Consider the following 18398-nt stretch of genomic DNA (forward strand, 5'->3'; position numbering starts at 1 on the left):
AGTTTTGTCGGACCTGAAAGCATGTATTTTACTAGGGCTAAACTTGCAGCCCTAGTTGGGGTCAAGAAATGGAGGCAGAGGGTTTAGAACATTATTTGGTGAAAGTAGAGATGCTAGGGTCCTACTTCACAAGTCAGGGTGCTAGGCTTCTTACCTGGGGAGAGGACGCCTAGCCTTTAACCAGAGAATCTAGACAAGAGACCTAGAACATGGAATTCGGGTTGGCATGGTGAGGGACCTCGGGGATGACTGGCACTTGGCCTAAGATTGGCTGGGTTATTGCTGGGCTGTTTGAAAGAAAGTTCCAGACTCATCAGGACACTGGAGAGCCTGGTTAGTTTGAATCTTAAAAATGCAGTCCAGAGAACGGAGTATCACCAACTTGGCCCAGCTGCCTGCTACCCGCCCTGACCTTGTGCCACGACTGACTCCTATACCCCCAGCCTTGTTTCAGCACCATCCCCCCCAGCCCCCGCTGAGTGTACTGTACACCCGCGCCTGCAGCTGTGACTGCAAAGGCGGTGGCACCTATAGTAGTTGAGTGAGTCCTAGCGGCTTCCTAGCCGCCCAAGCGCTTTGCTGCTGTGCCACCCCCTAACTGTCGGTCCTGGCTGCTAGAGGACCGCGGCCCGTGACNTGGGCGCCGCCGCCGAGGTCCAAGCACGCGAAGAAGCCCCGCCCTTCCGCGGTGGACCTGCGGGGACAGTGAGTGCGGGTGGTCGGCGGAGGAGCCCCGGCCGAGGGGGAGCGAGGGGCGCCGGGAGTGCCAGAGGACCTGGCGGGGCAGGGCCGGAGGGGCTGTGGGGCCCAGAGGTCAGCTAGCCAGGTCCTTCCTGGGCAGGGGAAACTAGCCCAGTGAGGCTCATGGGTCCCTCCAAGGATTCTCTTGTCGCATTATGAGGAGAGCTGGCGGGTATGCGGGGTCTGAAGGGCCGGACAGAGGCTGCTGGGAGGGGTCAGGTGAAGCAGAGAGATGGGAAGAGACCTGGGCACCAAGATCTGCCTACCGGATCTGTATGTTTCCACACTCCTCAAGCTCCGTACAGTCTGTAGCATGGACATCCGTGCGTCAAGTGGACACGCCCTTACAGGGTCGCCGTTCAGCTCGCCCAGGGTTTAAACTGAAGCTGGGTGTGTGTGTGTGTGTGTGTGTGTGTGTGTGTGTGTAGTGTTGTGTTTACCCTCTGCCCTTGACTGCCACTGTACCTCCCTTGTTTTTTACTCTTGCACCCAGCCACGTGGAGCAGAACTTGGGATGGTCAGCTCTTAATTAGCTCTGACCCCGTTTTCACTGCTAGTTTCGCTTTGTGCCGTTTCTGATTTACCTATAGTTTGTGTGTTAGTTACTTTTTTCATGGGTTAAAAATACAAGAAGAGATTTGTGCAGTGCAGATAGTCTGTTCTCTTGTATGGGTCGTTCTACCCTACAACCTCTTTGTGGCCATAGACATGAGAACTGAAGCCTCTGTCCAAAGAAATGCAATTTGGCCACCAATTTTAGGGTATTGTACTCTGGGAAGCCCAAGAATCCCTACTCTTCTTTGACTTTTTATCTGCATTGTTAATGGTGACTGTAAATCACCCTTTCCCGTGGCCTTTCTTCACAAATATTCCTGACATTTCTTTTTTAAAGTTCTTACATTTTTGAAATTATATCATAATACATTAGTAGTTCTCATTCAAACAGAAGTATATAGAGTTAGAGATGAGTTTACCTTTTCCTCCTTCTTTCTTTCTTTCTTTCTTTCTTTCTTAGACTTTTAGAGTTAATTTAGTGTTGATCTTTCTACTCATTTTTCATCTGTTTTTTAATCATCATTGGAATCATATCGATTCTTTTGAGAAGTTGTTTTTTTCACTTAAAAAGATGTGGCAAATACGTTTCCTATCCACTTATTGAGGTCTGCACTGATGTGGTACAGTGATCATATGTTATATGGTGATCATATGTAATCATTCCTCATTAAGATCCGTTCTGATTTTTCCTTGTTACAAACAATGCAACAGTGAACATTCGTATACACAGAAACAGTTCTATAAAATGAATTCCTTGAAGCAGAATTGCTGGGTCAGATGTGTGTATGTTAAAAATTTTTGGTAGAATCTGACTTTCCAAAAAGTCTTTACTATAATGTTTATTTCCATTCATCAACAGTGTTGAGAAAAATCTGTGTTTATTATTATTTTTAAAAAATTAAAAACATAGTTTCCACTTTCTGAATGTTTATCACATGTCCAGCACTGTACTGAACACTTTAGATGAATTTTGAAACTTAATTCTCACTAACCGTATGAGACTCAGAGGCACTATTATTTTCTTCATGACCCTATAGTTATGCAGCCATTGAAGGGCAGAATCAAGATTAGAATCCAGGTGCATTTTACTCCAATTGAATAAAATGTGTTCTTTGTTGGGTGTGATTTCCTGGTCAGTAGTTGGGAATTGTGTTTCATTGGGCTGTTTGAGGATTAAATGAGATTGTGCTTTTGGTGCTACAGTGTTTTAGCAGTTCTTTCCACTACGAACTCCTATAGAAATGGACACGGTCCAGTGCTTCCTATGATTCCCATTTCTCCATATTGTCTGCCTCTCCAATCATCTCTCAGCCTTTCATCTTCCTGCTTTGCGTACATTTTAAGGAAATATGGCTTTCTTCTCCCTCTCAAGTCTTTGGCAACTTTAATCCTGCTTCTGGCCTTAATTCTCACCAGGTGAACAGATAACTCTTAACATTTCTTCTCCCAACCAAAGCTACAGTCCTCAGTTCCTACAGCTTAGATCCAGTTTCCATAGCTCAACTTGGATGTCCAACACTCCTTTTATCTAAAATTAGGCTATTTGTTGCTCTCCATCCCCAGACTAGCAATTTCTCTTTGCATGTAATTCATAATTCTCTTAGTCACCCGAGTTCACTCACGTCTGTCATCTTTGACTCTTTTGTCTTTGCCGAACCTCCTAAATTTAATCAACTTGTATTCTCACTGCTGCTACACTGATGTAAGCACTCTGGCGTATTATTAATATGTAGCCTTAGCTCCAGTCTCTGCCAGATTTATCTTCCAGTAGTGTAGCTGTGAATTTGCCCCACCTCTCTTCAAAACCCTTGTCAATGCCTTCCCATTGCTCAAAGAAGGAAGTGCAAACCACGTTGGCGAACTTTCAGATTTGTCTGTGATCTCACCCAGTCTGCCATTTCAGTATCTGTCACAGCTTCCCTATCTGAACCCCCTCTCTGTTCTCCATGGCGTCTTTCACACCTATATCTTTCCCTGGAATGCCTATCCCACATTTCTGCCTGTCTAAATTCTATTTAAATGTCATTTTCTAGCTTCTTCCAAGTCTTCTTGGAACTTCCATGTGAAAATTCTATCTACCTTCTTTTACCTCTCCTGACGTGAGGTATCTAGCTTACCTCAGGCTGCAGTGTCACACTTAGCCTTATATTACAGCTGTATGAGTGCCTCCTGGTTTTCCGTTTGGATTGGCACTTCTGTGAAGGCAGAATCTCTATTTAGTTCATCTTTGTATTTGTCATGCACATGGCATATTGATTCGCACATAGTACATGCTTAGTGAATCTATTTGAGGAAGTGAGCTAATATCTTCCCACTTGGGCATGTGTTAGTCTGTTGATAGCTATAATTGACAGACCTCAGCGGTGTAGTGACTTAACATGTAAACATTTATTTCTTGCTCACGTAACAATTCCAAGGCAGGTATTCCTGGTTAGCAGGCAGCTTTCTTCCAATGGGTTGCAGGACCCAGGCTCTGCCATTTATTAGCACTTCCTTGTTATCTCACAGCAGCCAGCAGAAGGGAAGGGGGAAAGTGTGGAGAAAGCCAACCTGCTTCTTAAAAGCTTCTTGTAGAAAGTGTTACACATTACACTCACTCAAGTTCTGATCACAGGGAGGTAGCCACTTCTCAGAAACAACTCTGCTCCGGAGGAGCAAGAAGTTTAGTAGACATTCAGCCTTCTGTGTCACAATTTCTACTTAGGAAAACCTGTGGGACTTTCGCTTGAACATCCCTTGCTCAAAAACAAAAGCAAAACTCCTACTTCCCCAATCTGGTTAGGTTAGCAAATGCTCTGTTGTACCACAAAATTGAAACATAGCTTTATTATCAGTATTTATTGTAATGGGGGCGCCTGGGTGGCTCATTCGGTTGAATGTCCAACTCTTGATCTTGGCTCAGGCCATGATCTCACAGTTCCTGAGTTCAAGCCCTGCTTGGGGCTCCATGCTGACAAAACAGAGCCTGCTTGGGATTCTCTTTCTCTGTCTCTCTTCCCTTTCCACACTCTTCCCCCGACCCCCACCCTTTCTTGATAAATAAACTTAAAAAGAAATATTTATTGTAATGAACTGTAACTGTTTGTTTACTTTGTTCCCCTAACAAAGCTAAAAGAAAGCTAAAAATAAAGATAATCTTACCATCTCCCCTTTGATGCTTGGGTTATTTTCAGCCTTTTTTCTTTTCTATTATAAAAAATACAGGATTTGATATCCTTGCAGATAAATATTTGTATGTATCAATGATCATTCCTTTAGGAAAAATACCTGGAAGTGGAATAGCTGGGCCAAAAGTATGTAAAATTATAAGGACATATACGTTACTAGATTGCTTTCTGGAAGTATTATACCCATATGTACACTGACACCTTATGAGAACGCCTATTTCCCTTGAGCCCCATCTTACATTGCCTACTATTAGAGAAAACTCCTTGCCATTTTGATTGGTAAAAGCCGTAGCTCATTATATTATTTTGCTTTTATTTGAGAACTAGTGAACTTTTATTGACCATTTGTATTTTTTTTTTCTGGAATGAATTACATGTTCTTCAATAAATACAACTTTATAAGGTTCACTTTCTCTTTTTTTAATTAAAAATATGTATTTATATCTAAGACAGAGTGAGAGACAGACAGACAGACAGACAGTGCTTGAGCAGGGGAGGGATAAAGAGACAGAGACACAGAATTCAAAGCAGGCTCCAGGCTCTGAGCTGTCAGCAAAGAGCCCGACACGGGGCTCAAACTCACAAACCGTGAGATCATGACCTGAACTAATTGGTTCCAATTTGTGCCATCCACTTGAACTATGGCAGGAAAAGAGTTCACTGTTAAACCCTGCCAAAGTCAGACATTTAACCAACTGAGCCACCCCGGTGCCCCTCTTTTTTTTATTTTTAAGTATCTTTATATATAAAAAATTAAATTCATCAGGTTTTTTTTTATGTCCTCATTTGAAAAGTTATGGGAACTTCTGGGCAGTGTGGCAGAATGAGCTGACAGGGAAGGGACTCCATTGTACTTCAGTATATTTCAAATGCTGGGTAAAATATAATAAGATGATTTATGGAAATGTAGCTGAGCTAGAGACCACAGGAAGGAAATCCCCAGGTGCCAGAAATGAAGGGGTGCTCACATAGGAAGCCACTGTTGAGCATCTGCCGAAAGCTGGAAGTCACAAAGGAGCACTGTTCCAGTTACTATGACTGCATCACAAATTTCTCTAAAACTTAGTCGTGGAAAACAACCACTTATTGTGCTCAGGGATTCTGTGGGTCAGGAATTCGGACAGTGCACAGCAGGGACAGCTTGGCTCCGCTTCATGATGTCTGGGGCCTCAGATGGAAGAACTGAAAGCTTGAGGCTAGAATCACCTGCAGGCTCATTCATTCCCCTGTCTGATGGTTGATGCTGGCTGGGGACTGAGACCTTAGCTGTGGATGTCAGCTGCAGCCTTCTATGGTGGCTGCTGCTTGTCACCTGGCTTCCTCACAAAATGGTGACTGGATTTCAAAGGTTGAGTATCCCAAGAGAGAGCCAGCGGAAGTTCTATTGCCTTTTATACCCTAGCCTTGGAAATCACACAGTGTCACTTCTACTCTAGTTTATTGACACAGGAAGTTAGTTTTAGGGAGGGGGAACACAGACCTCACCTTTTGAAGGAGGAACATCAATATCACACTGAAAGAAGAACATGTAGGCATAGATATCTTCTAGTGCATCCTTTGAAAAATACAACCTGATATAGACACTGAGATGATAACTAGAAAAATGCCCCTGATTGGCCTGAGGAGGTTGCCAGGAAGCTTGCCATCCACTTGAACTATGGCAGGAAAAGAGTTCGCTGTTAAAGCCTGCACATGGACTCTGCACAGCTTCATACCCACACAGCTCAAGTCTGGGGTCTGAATTCACATTACTACGTGCTTCAGAGACCACAATCCAGGAAATTGACATATTAACTGGTGTGACACCTCTGAAACCCAGGGCGAGGCCAAGACTAGTGGAAAACTCTGTATAGCAAAGGTTCCATAGCTCAGGAATACTGGACTCCGTAACTAGCAATCCCTTTAAAGATGAGTTTACAGTCTAAGTTTACAAATTGTATAAGAAAATAAGCTGCAAAGAAGGAGACTTGGCAGATGCAGGAAATAGGAGATGTGAACCACCAAAGTGAATAGAACATCCTGGGAAAATATTTAAATTTGTAATATTCAAGAAGACGAAGGCATGGAAACCATATGGCAAGAACAGGACAGTATGAAGAAAAAGAGGAGAGGTCTAGGGTCACAGCTTCGCCCTGAAAGGAGAAGAGGAAGAGAGCAAGAGGCGTTGAGTCAAGCTGTACCTCTTGTACCCAGCCATTAGTTGATTTTTGGCCTATGATAATAATCATGATGATTATGATAATAATAGCAGCCATCACATGTTCCTGCATATAAAGATACCTTACTACAGTCTGAACTGAAGGTTTTTTTTTTTTTTTTGAGACTTAAGCCAGCATACGAGGAGGCATTTAGCTAGATGCCTTTCTTAAATTACCTTCAAACTCCACAATAACTCTGTAAGGTAGAGCTTATTAGTTCCCTAGGTAGGGAGACCGAGGCATGGAAAGGCTAACAAGAAAATAAAGTATTTTTCCCCATCCAGGAATAGATGACAGGAATAGGGATGGATGGATGGATGGATGGGATGTATTGTAGGTACCATTGCTTCTGTATTCATTTCTCAATTCACAGCCTGGGGGGTTCAATGTAATTCTTCCCATGAGTTGAATATTTAGAAACCTATTCACAAATTAACTGCTTATGAATTTGGGGAAATGGGAAGTCCCTATGTCCAGATGGGACCTTTGCTTGCAGTGTTTAAAGTTGTCTTTCCTGGGGCGCCTGGGTGGCTTAGTCGGTTAAGCGTCCAACTTTTGCTTAGGTCATGATCTCGCGGTTGGTGGGTTCGAGCCCCGCGTCGGGCTCTGTGCTGACTGCCAGCTCAGAGCCTGGAGCCTGCTTCAGTCTGTGACTCCCTCTCTCTCTGGCCCTCCCCTGCTCACGCTGTCTCTCTCTCTCTCTCTCTCCTAGAAATAAATAAAACATTAAAAAAAATTTTTTTAAGTTGTCTTTCCTGATATTTTATGTGCTTATTTTTAATTTTGTTGGAGTTCAATTTTAATACTTCTTTAATTGCTTTCCTTTGTCCATTTCTCCTTTAACCCTCCCAGATCTTAGCTGTTGAATTCAAAGTTTCAGGGATCAGTTCTCTTTCACCATGATTTCTGGTGGACTGGTCCTATAATCTCAAGGAAGAATTTCAATTCAGACAGCAGTAAGATAGTCTCTTGATGCAAAAAAACTAAAGATGACTAAATTTTTGATGACTTATCCCCTTGCTCATTTTAACATTTTGATTTGTGGTTCGAGGAGTACAGACAATTCTAATTCCGGAAATCTTCCATAAGTATATGTGCAATTGCATTATGTCTAAAAAACCAATACATACCGTAATTTAAGAAATAATCACTAAAAAGATGCCAACCATCATCTGTACTTTCAGTGAGTTGTAGTCTTTCTGCTGGTGGAGGGTCTTGCCTCAATGCTGATGGCTGCTGACTGATCAGGGTGATGGGTGCTGAAGGCTGGGCTGACTGTGGCAGTTTCTTAAAATAAGGCGGCAGTGAAGTCTGCTGCATTAATGGACTCTTCCTTGCACAGCCTCTCTCTAGCATGATGTGCTGTTTGATAGTAAACTTCTTTCAAAATTGGAGTCAATCGTCTTGAACACTGCTTTCTCAGCTAAATTTATGTTGTATTTTAAAACTTTTGTTGTTACCTAAACAGTCTTCATAGCATCTCTACCAGGGGTAGATTCCATCTCAAGAATGGAGAACTCATCCGTAAAAAATAACTTCGCATTTATTAACTTTTTATCATGAGATTGCAGCAATTCAGTGACATCTTCAGGCTCCACTTTGTAATTCTCCTGCTTTTTCCACCACATCTGCAGTGGCTTCCTCCACTGACGTCTTGAACCCCTCAAAGCCATCCATAAAGGTTTGAATCAACTTCTTCCATGTTTCTGCTAATGTTGATATTTTGACCTCTACCCATGAGTCATATTCATCTTCATGGCATATAGAAGAGTGAATCCTTTCCAGAAGGTTTTCAATTTGCTTTGCCCTGGTGCATCAAAGGAATCACTCTCTATGGCAGCTACAGCCTTATAAAAGTATTTCTTAAATAATAAAACTGGGGAATCAAAATTACTCCTTGATCCATGGGCTGCAGGATGGATATTGTGTTAGCAGGCATGAAAACAACATTAATCTCATTATACATCTCCATTAGAGCTCTTAGGTGACCAGATGCACTGTCAATGAGCAGTAATATTTTGGAAGGAATCTATTTTCCTGAGCAGTAGGTTTCAACAATGGGCTTAAAATATTCAGTAAACCATGCTATAAACAGATGTGCTGTCATCCAGGCTTTGCTGTTCCATTTTTAAAGCATAGGCAGAGTAGATTTAGCATAATTCTGAAGAGCCCTAGGATTTTTGCAATGGTCAATGAGTACTGGCTTCCATTTATAGCCACCAGCTGCATTAGCCTTTGACAAGAGAGTCAACCTGTCCTTTGAAGCTTTCAAGCCAAGCACTCCTTTCTCCTCTGGAGCTGTGAAAGTTCTAGATGGTATCTTCTTCAAAACACGGCTGTTCCATCTCCACTGAAAATCTGATCACTGTAGCCACCCATCATTAATTATCTTAGCTGGATCTTTTGAATAACTTGCTGCAGCTTCTACATCAAGACTTGCTGCTTCACCTTGCAAGGTGCCGCCTTCATAGGATTGAAGAGAGTCAAGGCCTTGTTCTATATTTGGCTAATGGGATTGTTATGGCTAGTATGATTTTCTATCCTTGAGAGAGACAGAGCACAAGTGGGGAGGGTCAGAGAGAGAGGGAGACACAGAATCCAAGCAGGCTCCAGGCTCTGAGCTGTCAGCACAGAGCCTAATGTGGGGCTCAAACCCACAAACCGTGAGATCGTGACCTGAGCCGAAGTCAGATGTTCAACCGACTGAGCCACCCAGGCGCCCCTCCCTGCATTTAAACTTGACTAACTTGTTCTGCACATGAGGAGCAGCTTTGAGCTTGTCTCAGCTTTTCACTTGTCTTCCTTACTACACGTGATCATTTTCAGCTTTTGATTTAAAGTGAGAGACACACGCATCTTCTTTCCAGTTGAACAGTTAGAGGCCATTGTAGGGTAATTAATTGGCCTAATTTCAGTAGTGTTGTGTCTCAAGGAATAGAGAGACCCAAGGAAAGAGAGAGAGACGGGAGCAGATGGTCAGTGGAGCAGTCAGAACACACACAACACTTACTAAGTTTGCTATCTTATATGGGAGAGCTTCATTGCACATCAAAACAGTTACAATAGTAATATCACAGATTACTGATCACAGATCACCATAACAAATGTAATGATAACGAAGAAGTTGCAAGAATAAGAAGAATATTGCAAGAATTAGCAAAATGTGATAGACACGAAATGAGCAAAAGCTGTCAGAAAAATGGCACCAATAGAATTGCTGCACGCAGGGTTGCCACACACCTTCAATTTGTAAAAAAACAATCATCTGTGAAGTACAATAAAGCAAAGCACAATAAAACAAGATAAGTTTGTACGTGTATGTATTGCACCTATTTAATATATTTTGGCTCATTGCAGTTAATATTCTTATTAATGCTTATGATTCTCATTTTTGGTCAGTTGGGAACCTTTTTAAATTGATGACTAATGATTCTAATCTTCATTGATAGATTACTAGGTCTCTGGAATGGCAATATGTTCTCGGCTCACCTTGTACCTTTCCTTCCACAGACCAGGAATCAGCTATTTCTTAGAAGACCCTGGTTATTTTGTGCTTAAAAAAATTTTTTTTAATTTAAATCCAAGTTAGTTGATATGCAGTGTAATAATGATTTCAGGGCTAGAATTTAGTGATTCATCACTTACTTATAACATGCAGTGCTCATCCCAACAAGTGCCCTCCTTAATGCCCGTCACCCATTTAGCCCAACCCCCTACCCACTACCCCACCAGCAACCCTCAGTCTGTTCTCTGTATTTAAGAGTCTCTTATCTGTCTCCCTCTGTTTTTATATTAGTTTTGCTTCCCTTCCCCTGTGTTCATCTGTTTTGTTTCTTAAATTCCACATACGAGTGAAATCATATGATATTTGTCTTTCTCTGACTAACTTATTTCCTTTAGCATAATACACTCTTGTTCCATCCACATAGTTACAAATGGCAAGATTTCATTCTTTTTGATCACCAGTAATATTCTGTTGTATATAAACCACATCTTCTTTATCCGTTCCTCTGTTGATGGACATTTGGGCTCTTTCCATGCTTTGGCTATTGTTGATAGTGCTGCTATAAACATTGAGGGGGGGTGTGCCCCTTCGAATCAGCATTTTTGTATTTGTGGGGTTTTTTGAAGTCACATTTTAATTATTAGGTTTAGTGGACAGAGATAGAAAAGAGGTGGGTTTTTTTTGGCCTTTTTTATTTTTTAGATGAAAATGTTATCAGTTCCAGTTCATAGTTGGGACTTAAAGGTTTTTGCTTAATTTTATTGATGTTAAGTCTGTATCTTTTACTCCCACTCTAAAAACCCTGGTTCCCATCAGCACCAGTATAAATGTTCATTTACTCGACCAGCTATCTTGAACTATAAAGTAGATACTATATATTAAGGGCAATGGAGCAGTAAGAGAGAAGTATATGGGGGTCCCTGATATCCGGGTACCAAGCCTTAGGTATCTAGCCAGGCTTTTATTTGAAGGAAAATCTTTTGTTTCAGCACGTTTTGGATTTTCTGTCCTTTGAAGGGTGAATAATACAAGGAACTACTGTGTGTTTCCAATTTTTAAAGGATCAGTGTATGGTAAATGAATTTAATACCAAAATGTTACAGAACTTAGTGTTGTCTTTGATACAGAAGACTTTTCAGAGTATTTTTCTCCCTTAAATGTTACCAAGAACATCAACAGTTATTACTGTATTGTAGAATTGTGAAGGTCTCAATTGTAATATATTATCCTTTTTATTTTAGAAACTGGTTTTAAGGGAGTGAATAAATTTTTATGTCTACTTAGTAGAATTTTAAAAGTTGTCTCCAACTCATATTTTATATAGGCTATGGTGTAGAGTTATGTATTGAATTTTGTCCCCCACCCCAAATTCATATGTCAAAGTCCTAACCCAACCTCAGAATGTGACCTTATTTGGAGATAGGGTCTTTACAGAGGTAAATGAGTTAGTTAATATGAGGTCATTAGAGTGGGCCTTAACCTAATATGACCAGTGTCCTTATAAAAAGGGGTAATTTGGACACTAGACATGTACAGTGTGAAGGTGACATGAAGACAAAGGGAGAGGACAGCCTTCTAGAAGTGGAGGAGAGAGGCCTAGGACAGATCTCTTACTCACAACCCTTACAGCGACCCATCCCTATTGACGCTTTGATTTTGAACCTCAGTCTCCAGAACTGTAAGACCATAAATCTCTGGTGTTGAAGCCACCCAGTCTGTGGTACTTTGTTATGGAAGAGCTGACAAACTTCTACGTATTCTTGATTTTTAGCACTGTTTCCTTATTCTGTCTGCTGTTGTTTAATAGAAACATTTTTTAAAAAATCTTTGATTGTATGGGGCGCCTGGGTGGCTTAGTCGGTTAAGCGTCTGACTTTCGCTTGGGTCATGATCTCGCGGTTCGTGGTTTCGAGCCCCGCATCGGGCTCTGTGCTGACTGCCAGCTCAGAGCCTGGAGCCTGTTTCAGATTCTGTGTCTCCCTCTCTCTCTGACCCTCCCCTGCTCACGCTCTCTCTCTCTCTCTCTCCTAGAAATAAATAAAAATATTAAAAAAAAAATCTTTGATTGTAAAAAGCAGATATTTTTGATTCTCACCCATCTTCTGCAGGATAATGCTTAATTAGTTCTTTTCCTCTTTTGTATTTTCCATCTCTCCTTTTTGATTGTCTTTATTCTTAAAAGACTATACTCGTGCTCAACAGTCACTCGTGTTTAAATACAGCTCTTTTGGGGCGCCTGCGTGGTTTAGTTGGTTGGGCGTCCGACTTTCGCTTGGGTCATGATCTCGCGCTTCGTGGGTTCGAGCCCCGCGTCGGGCTCTGTGCTGACTGCCAGCTCAGAGCCTGGAGCCTGTTTCAGTGTGTGACTCCCTCTCTCTCTGACCCTCCCCTGCTCACACTGTCTCTCTCTCTTTCCTAGAAATAAATAAAACATTTTAAAAAAATAAATAAATACAGCTCTTTTGACAGTATGTTGCTCTCTAATGAAATTGGTCACCTATTCCTTTTCTTTTCCTTTTTTTATTTTTAGAGTTCATTCATTCATTCATTCATTCATTCATTATTGAGAGAGAGAGAGACAGAGAGAGAGAGCAAGAGGGGCAGAGAGGGAGGAGAGAGAGAGGATCCCAAGCAGGCTCCACACTGACAGTGCAGAGCCTGATGTGGGGCTCTAACTCATGAGCTGTGACATCATGACCTGAACCAAAATCAAGAGTCAAACACTTAACCAACTGAGCCACCCAGGCGCCCCACAACTTCCTTTTTCTTAAAATTCTCTTTGCCTTTGGGCTTTATTGGCACCCCTTACTTGCTTCTTCTCTTTTACTAGTCCTTTTTGGTTTTCTCTGTATTCAACAGATTCTCTTTCTGTCTTTTTTTTTTTATTTTTATTTATTTCTGACAGAGAGAGACAGCATGAGCAGAGGAGGGTCAGAGAGAGAGGGAGACACAGAATCTGAAGCAGGCTCCAGGTTCTGAGCTAGCTGTCAGCACAGAGCCCAACGCAGGGCTTGAACCCACAAACTGTGAGATCATGACCTGAGATGAAGTCGACACTTAACCAACTGAGCCACTTAGGCGCCCCACTTTCTGCCTTTCAAATATTAGTTGCCTTGGACTTGCTCTTCTTTTTCATAACTCTTCACTTGTACACTCCACTCACCCTGAACAGCCTGATCTATTCTTAAGGCTTTACCTATGCTGATGCCTACCAAACTGAATCCCTTGGCTGCACTCACTCCTACTTCTTGATATCCCATTCTGTGAATATCGCACAGGCACCTCAAACTCATTTTCTATACAACTGAATTTCTCATCTCACTCGCGCTGGTTCCTCACCCCATCTTCCTAACTTTGTGAATAGTACAGTCGTATAGAGTTCCCAGGTCCTCTGGATGCCACCTCATTCACCTCTACCAGGCTTGGTAGAGCTGCTGTTTTCTTTGGTTTAAGCCTTCACTGCTAATGGGTCTTGAATGACTAGATTTAGGAGAAAAGAGAGGTTGTCACTTGGCTACCAGCTTTCTACTTTGTGCAACAGGAGGATGACAATGTCATGTACTATGTTAGGAATACTGAGGGAAACAGGTTTTGATGGGGGTAACATGAGATATCTGAGGAAAAATATCTAATAAGCAGTCATATGTGCCTATTGCTCAGAAGAGAGGCCTGAAGATACAGATTTAGGATTCTTTGAAGAATGTCAAGGGAGACATCATCATTCTGGCCATACTTAACTACTTGCATTCCTTGAAGAGAGCAGTCTTTTTGATATTGCTGTGTCATCACCCAGCAATGACACTCTAGAGTGCCCTGACCAACTCCCCGTGACCTGGATTTGGCTTAAGACTTAGCTTAAGGATCATCTCCTCAATGCCTTTCCTGAGAATTAACTACTCCCTTTGTGGTTCCACAGCACCCCTTATGCACCTTTTGACTTGAGATTTACTTTTTACCCAACACCAATATGTTTTCTTTCCCACTCAAAACTTCCTGACGGATTTTCAATGCACTTAGAATAAAATCAAAACTCTTTATTATGATGTATAAGGCCATAAAATATCTGATACCTGCTATCTTTCCAGCCTTATTCCCCTCTTTCTAAGCCATATACTTAATTTAAAATTTTCTAGAAGCCACCTTAAAAAGGTAAAAAGAGACAAGTAAGATTAATTTAAATGATCTATTTTATTCGATTCAACATATCCAAATACTATCAACATAAAATCAAAATAAAAATTATTAATGAGATGGTTTACATTCCTTTTTTCCATTCAAAGTCTTTGAAATCTTCTGTGTATTTTACTCTTCCAGTACATCTTGCTTCTGACTAACCACATTTCAAGTGCTCAATAGCCACATATGGCTAGTGGCTACTCTATCGGACAGCATAGAAATTGATCTTTTTCTCCTTTAGAACATGCCAACCTTATTGTGGCTTTTGAGGGGAGAGGTCTATGCACTTCTTTTTATGAAGAATTCTCTCCCTCCTTACGTGTTCTCTGAATATCTCTGCTTCTGGTCCATTTGGATCTCTGCTCAAGACCACCTCATCTATAATGTCTTCTTTAGCTACCCAGTCCAAAATACTTCCTGCCCCTTGGCACATTGCCATGATGAACTGTAGTCAATCCTTAATATTCATGGATTCTGTATTTTTCTAATAAACCTATTTGTTAAAACTTATTTGTAGTTCGGAAATCAGTAGTTGTGGTGCATTCCCAGTCACTCGCAGACATGTGCAGAGTTGTCAAAAATTTGGGTTGCCTGACGTGCCACTGAGGTTAGACAAGGTCATAGCCTGCCTTCTTGTTACCGTGTTCATAGTGTAAGGAAATGTCCTTTTCACTATCTATTTAGTGCCATGTTTTTTACATATTTGTGCTTTTTTTGATGATTTTGCTAGAAGTGTAGTGCTGGAGTTCTGTGTGGTGTTCCTAAGCCCAAGAAGATGGTGCTGTGTCTTATGGAGAAAATATATGTGTTAGATAAGCTTCCTTCAGGCATGAGTTATACTGCTGTTAGCTGTGGATCCAATGTTAATGACTCGACAATATATATTAAATAAAGTATCTTTAAACAGAGACACACCAAAAAGAAAGTATTGATCAGTTGATAAAAATGTTGTGACCAGAGGCTCACAGGAACCTAATTTTATATTTCCTCTAAGAGCAGTGGTTCTATATCTGCTACTTTAGTGTTTATGGCAACTTTATAGAACATAACTGTTGTGAATAATGAGAATCAACTATACTCTAGATGTATTTTATCTGAAATAAACTTCATTAATTTCTTTGCTCATTTAACGTTTGTCTCCCTCTCCTAAGCTTCAGGAGAACAGAGACCTTATCTGGTGCCTGCATAGGATTGTCATTCAATATATCTGTGTTAAATGAATGTATAGATGGATAAATAATGAATAATGAACAAACATTTAATTAACATGTCCTTCTAGTTCTAAACTAGGTGATACAAAGATAATCTTAATTTTAAAAATATTTGGAATATTTTTAATACAAAAAAGTTTAAATACACCCATATTTTGAGGTGCCTTGAAAACAGCTAGTTTATCTCAATCCTGAGTCTCCTTACCATTAATTTGCAAAAGCATTTGTTTTGAGTGAGTTTTTTATGGTCTGCCCTAAAACCTAATATAATATCTCTTTCTCCACATGGTTTTTCTATCAGTCCTTTTTATTTTTAAAATTTTTTAAAGTTTATTTTTGTTTATTTTGAGAGAGAGAGAGGGCACATGTGCACAAGCAGGGGAGGGGCAGAGAGAGGGGGAGAGAATCTCAAGCAGCCTCCATGCTGGCAGACACGGGGCTCAAACTCACAAACTGTGAGATTATGACCTGAGCCCAAATTAAGAGTCAGATGCTCAGCCAACTGAACTACCCAGGCACCCCACTCCTTTTTATTTTTTAAGATTTATAAAGTATCCTTAATTTTTCTCTCTCCACTACAGTTGGTTATGTTTTCAGGAAACATCAGATCAAAAATGTTTGTGTGGCTTATCCCCACACCCCAGCACATTCCTTAAGTTGTACATTCTTGCAGCTGTGGGCTTTTCCTCTCCTTTTAATTATGGAAAATTTCAAACATACACAAAAATGTAGAGATAATAGCATAATGAATCCTCCTCTATTCGTTGTGTGAACTTTTTTCAAAATATTCCATTTTAAGAAAGTTTTCTCTTGACCTGGTTTCAAAAATACCCCAAGAGGCATTTATTGTTAGTCCCTGGTTATTTCTTCTGTCTTGGTAAAGAGGTTACTAAGAAGAGTAGGAGGGTCTGCTTTGGGCTGAAAGAAAACAATCTGGTCATTTTCACCTTTATAAGCAAAAGGAGAAAGAAGTATTTAGAATAAAGTGAGGATTGTGATTCTAAGAGTCTTTGACTCTGGAAATTATCATTTACTCCATATTTTGGTTTCTAGTTTGTCATTAAAATTTTTTTTAATTAAAATTTTAGTTAACATACAGTTCAATATTGGCTTCAGGAATAGAATTCAGTGATTCATTACTTACATACATTTTTAAAGTTTGAACTTTTTTGTAGTAAGAAGACTTAACATGAGACCCTCCTAACATATTTTTAAGTGTACAATACAGTATTGTCGTCTATTGGTACAATGTTGAACAGCACATCTCTAGGATTTACTCATCTTGCATAATCGAAACTTTATACCCACTAATTAGAAACTCCCCATTTTCTCCTCCCTAAAACCCCTGGAAACTACCATTTTATGCTTCTAGGATTTTGACTATTTTAGATGCCTCATATAAGTGGAATTTTGGAGTATTTGTCTTTCTACGACTGGCTTATTCACTCAGCATAACGTCCTCAGGGTTCATCATGTTGTTACATATTTCAGGATTTTGTTCTTTTTCTGTGGCTGATTAATATATTGTATATCTATACACTTTCTCTTTATTCATTCAGGTGTTGATGGACTTTTATAGATTGTTTTCACATCTTGGCCATTGTGAAAAGTGCCACAGTGAATATGGGAGTGCCAGTATCTCTTCAGTATTCTGATTTCAGTTCTTTTGGATTAATACCAGAAGTGGGAATGCTGGAGCATAGAGTAGTTCTATTCTTACTGTCTTGAGGAAACTCCATTCTCTTTTTTTCCATACTGACTGCACCATTTCACATTTCCACCAGTAGTGTACAGGAGTTTCAATTTCTCTACATCCTCATCAACACTTGTCTTTAAAAAAAATACTTTTTAGGGTGTCAGGATGGCTCATTCAGTTAAGTGCCTGACTCTTGATTTTGGCTCAGGTCATGATCTCGAGGGTCATGGGATCGAGCCTGCATCAGGCTCTGTGCTGATAGTGTGGAGACTGCTTGGGATTCTCCCCTTTCTCTTTCTGCCCCTCCCCAACTAGCACTCACTCCCTCTCTCTCTTAAGATAAATAAATAAACATTAAAAATATTTTATAGTAGCCATCATAATAGGTGTTAGGTGGTATATCACTGTGGTTTTGATTTGCATCGCCCTGATAGTTAATGACATTGAGCATAATTTCATATACCTTTTGGCCATTTGTATGTCTTCTTTGAAGAAATGTTTATTCAAATCCAAGCCCATTTTTAAACCACGTTATTAGTTTTTTTGTTTTGTTTTGTTTTTGCTTTGGAGTTATATATTTTGGATATTAGCCCCTTATCAGATATATGATTTGCAAATATTTTTTTGTTTNCTAGATTGTTTGTTTTTCGGGTATGGAGTTTGGTGAGTTCCTTATAGATTTTGGATACTAGCTCTTTATCTGATATGTCATTTGCAACTATCTTTTCCCATTCTGTCGGTTGCCTATTAGTTTTATGGATTGTTTCCTTTGCCGTGCAGAAGCTTTTAATCTTGATGAGGTCCCAGTAGTTCATTTTTGCTCTTGATTCCCTTGCCTTTGGGGATGTGTCAAGTAAGAAATTGCTGCGGTTGAGGTCAAGGAGGTTGTTTCCTGCTTTCTCTTCTAGGGTTTTGATGGTTTCCTGTCTCACATCCAGGTCCTTTATCCGTTCTGAGTTTATTTTTGTGTATGGTGTGAGAAAATGAGCTCGTTTCATTCTCCTGCATGTTGCTGTCCAGTTCTCCCAGCACCATCTGTTAAAGAGGCTGTCTTTTTTCCATTGGGTATTCTTTCCTGCTTTATCAAAGATTAGTTGGCTGTACACTTTTGGGTCCAAATCTGAGTTCTCTATTCTATTCCATTGGTCT

The 18398-nt window shown here is 40.5% G+C and overlaps 1 protein-coding gene across 3 annotated transcripts in view; it reads left to right on the forward strand.

Moving 5' to 3' along the window:
* The first annotated feature begins 314 nt into the window (after window positions 1–314).
* Window positions 315–18398, forward strand: part of CUNH8orf89 (chromosome unknown C8orf89 homolog) — a 32070-nt gene continuing 13986 nt past the window's right edge. For 2 of the 3 annotated variants that reach the window (XM_077752470.1, XM_077752473.1), the window contains exon 1: window positions 652–705. The gene's annotated coding sequence lies outside the window, so the exon portion shown is untranslated. Of the gene's footprint in view, window positions 334–651; window positions 706–18398 lie in introns of those variants that run through there. The other variant, XM_077752471.1, reaches the window with a different exon arrangement.

This window comes from Crocuta crocuta, unplaced genomic scaffold (genome assembly GCF_008692635.1).
Source record: "Crocuta crocuta isolate KB4526 unplaced genomic scaffold, BGI_CrCroc_1.0 scaffold141, whole genome shotgun sequence".
Taxonomy (NCBI): domain Eukaryota; kingdom Metazoa; phylum Chordata; class Mammalia; order Carnivora; family Hyaenidae; genus Crocuta; species Crocuta crocuta.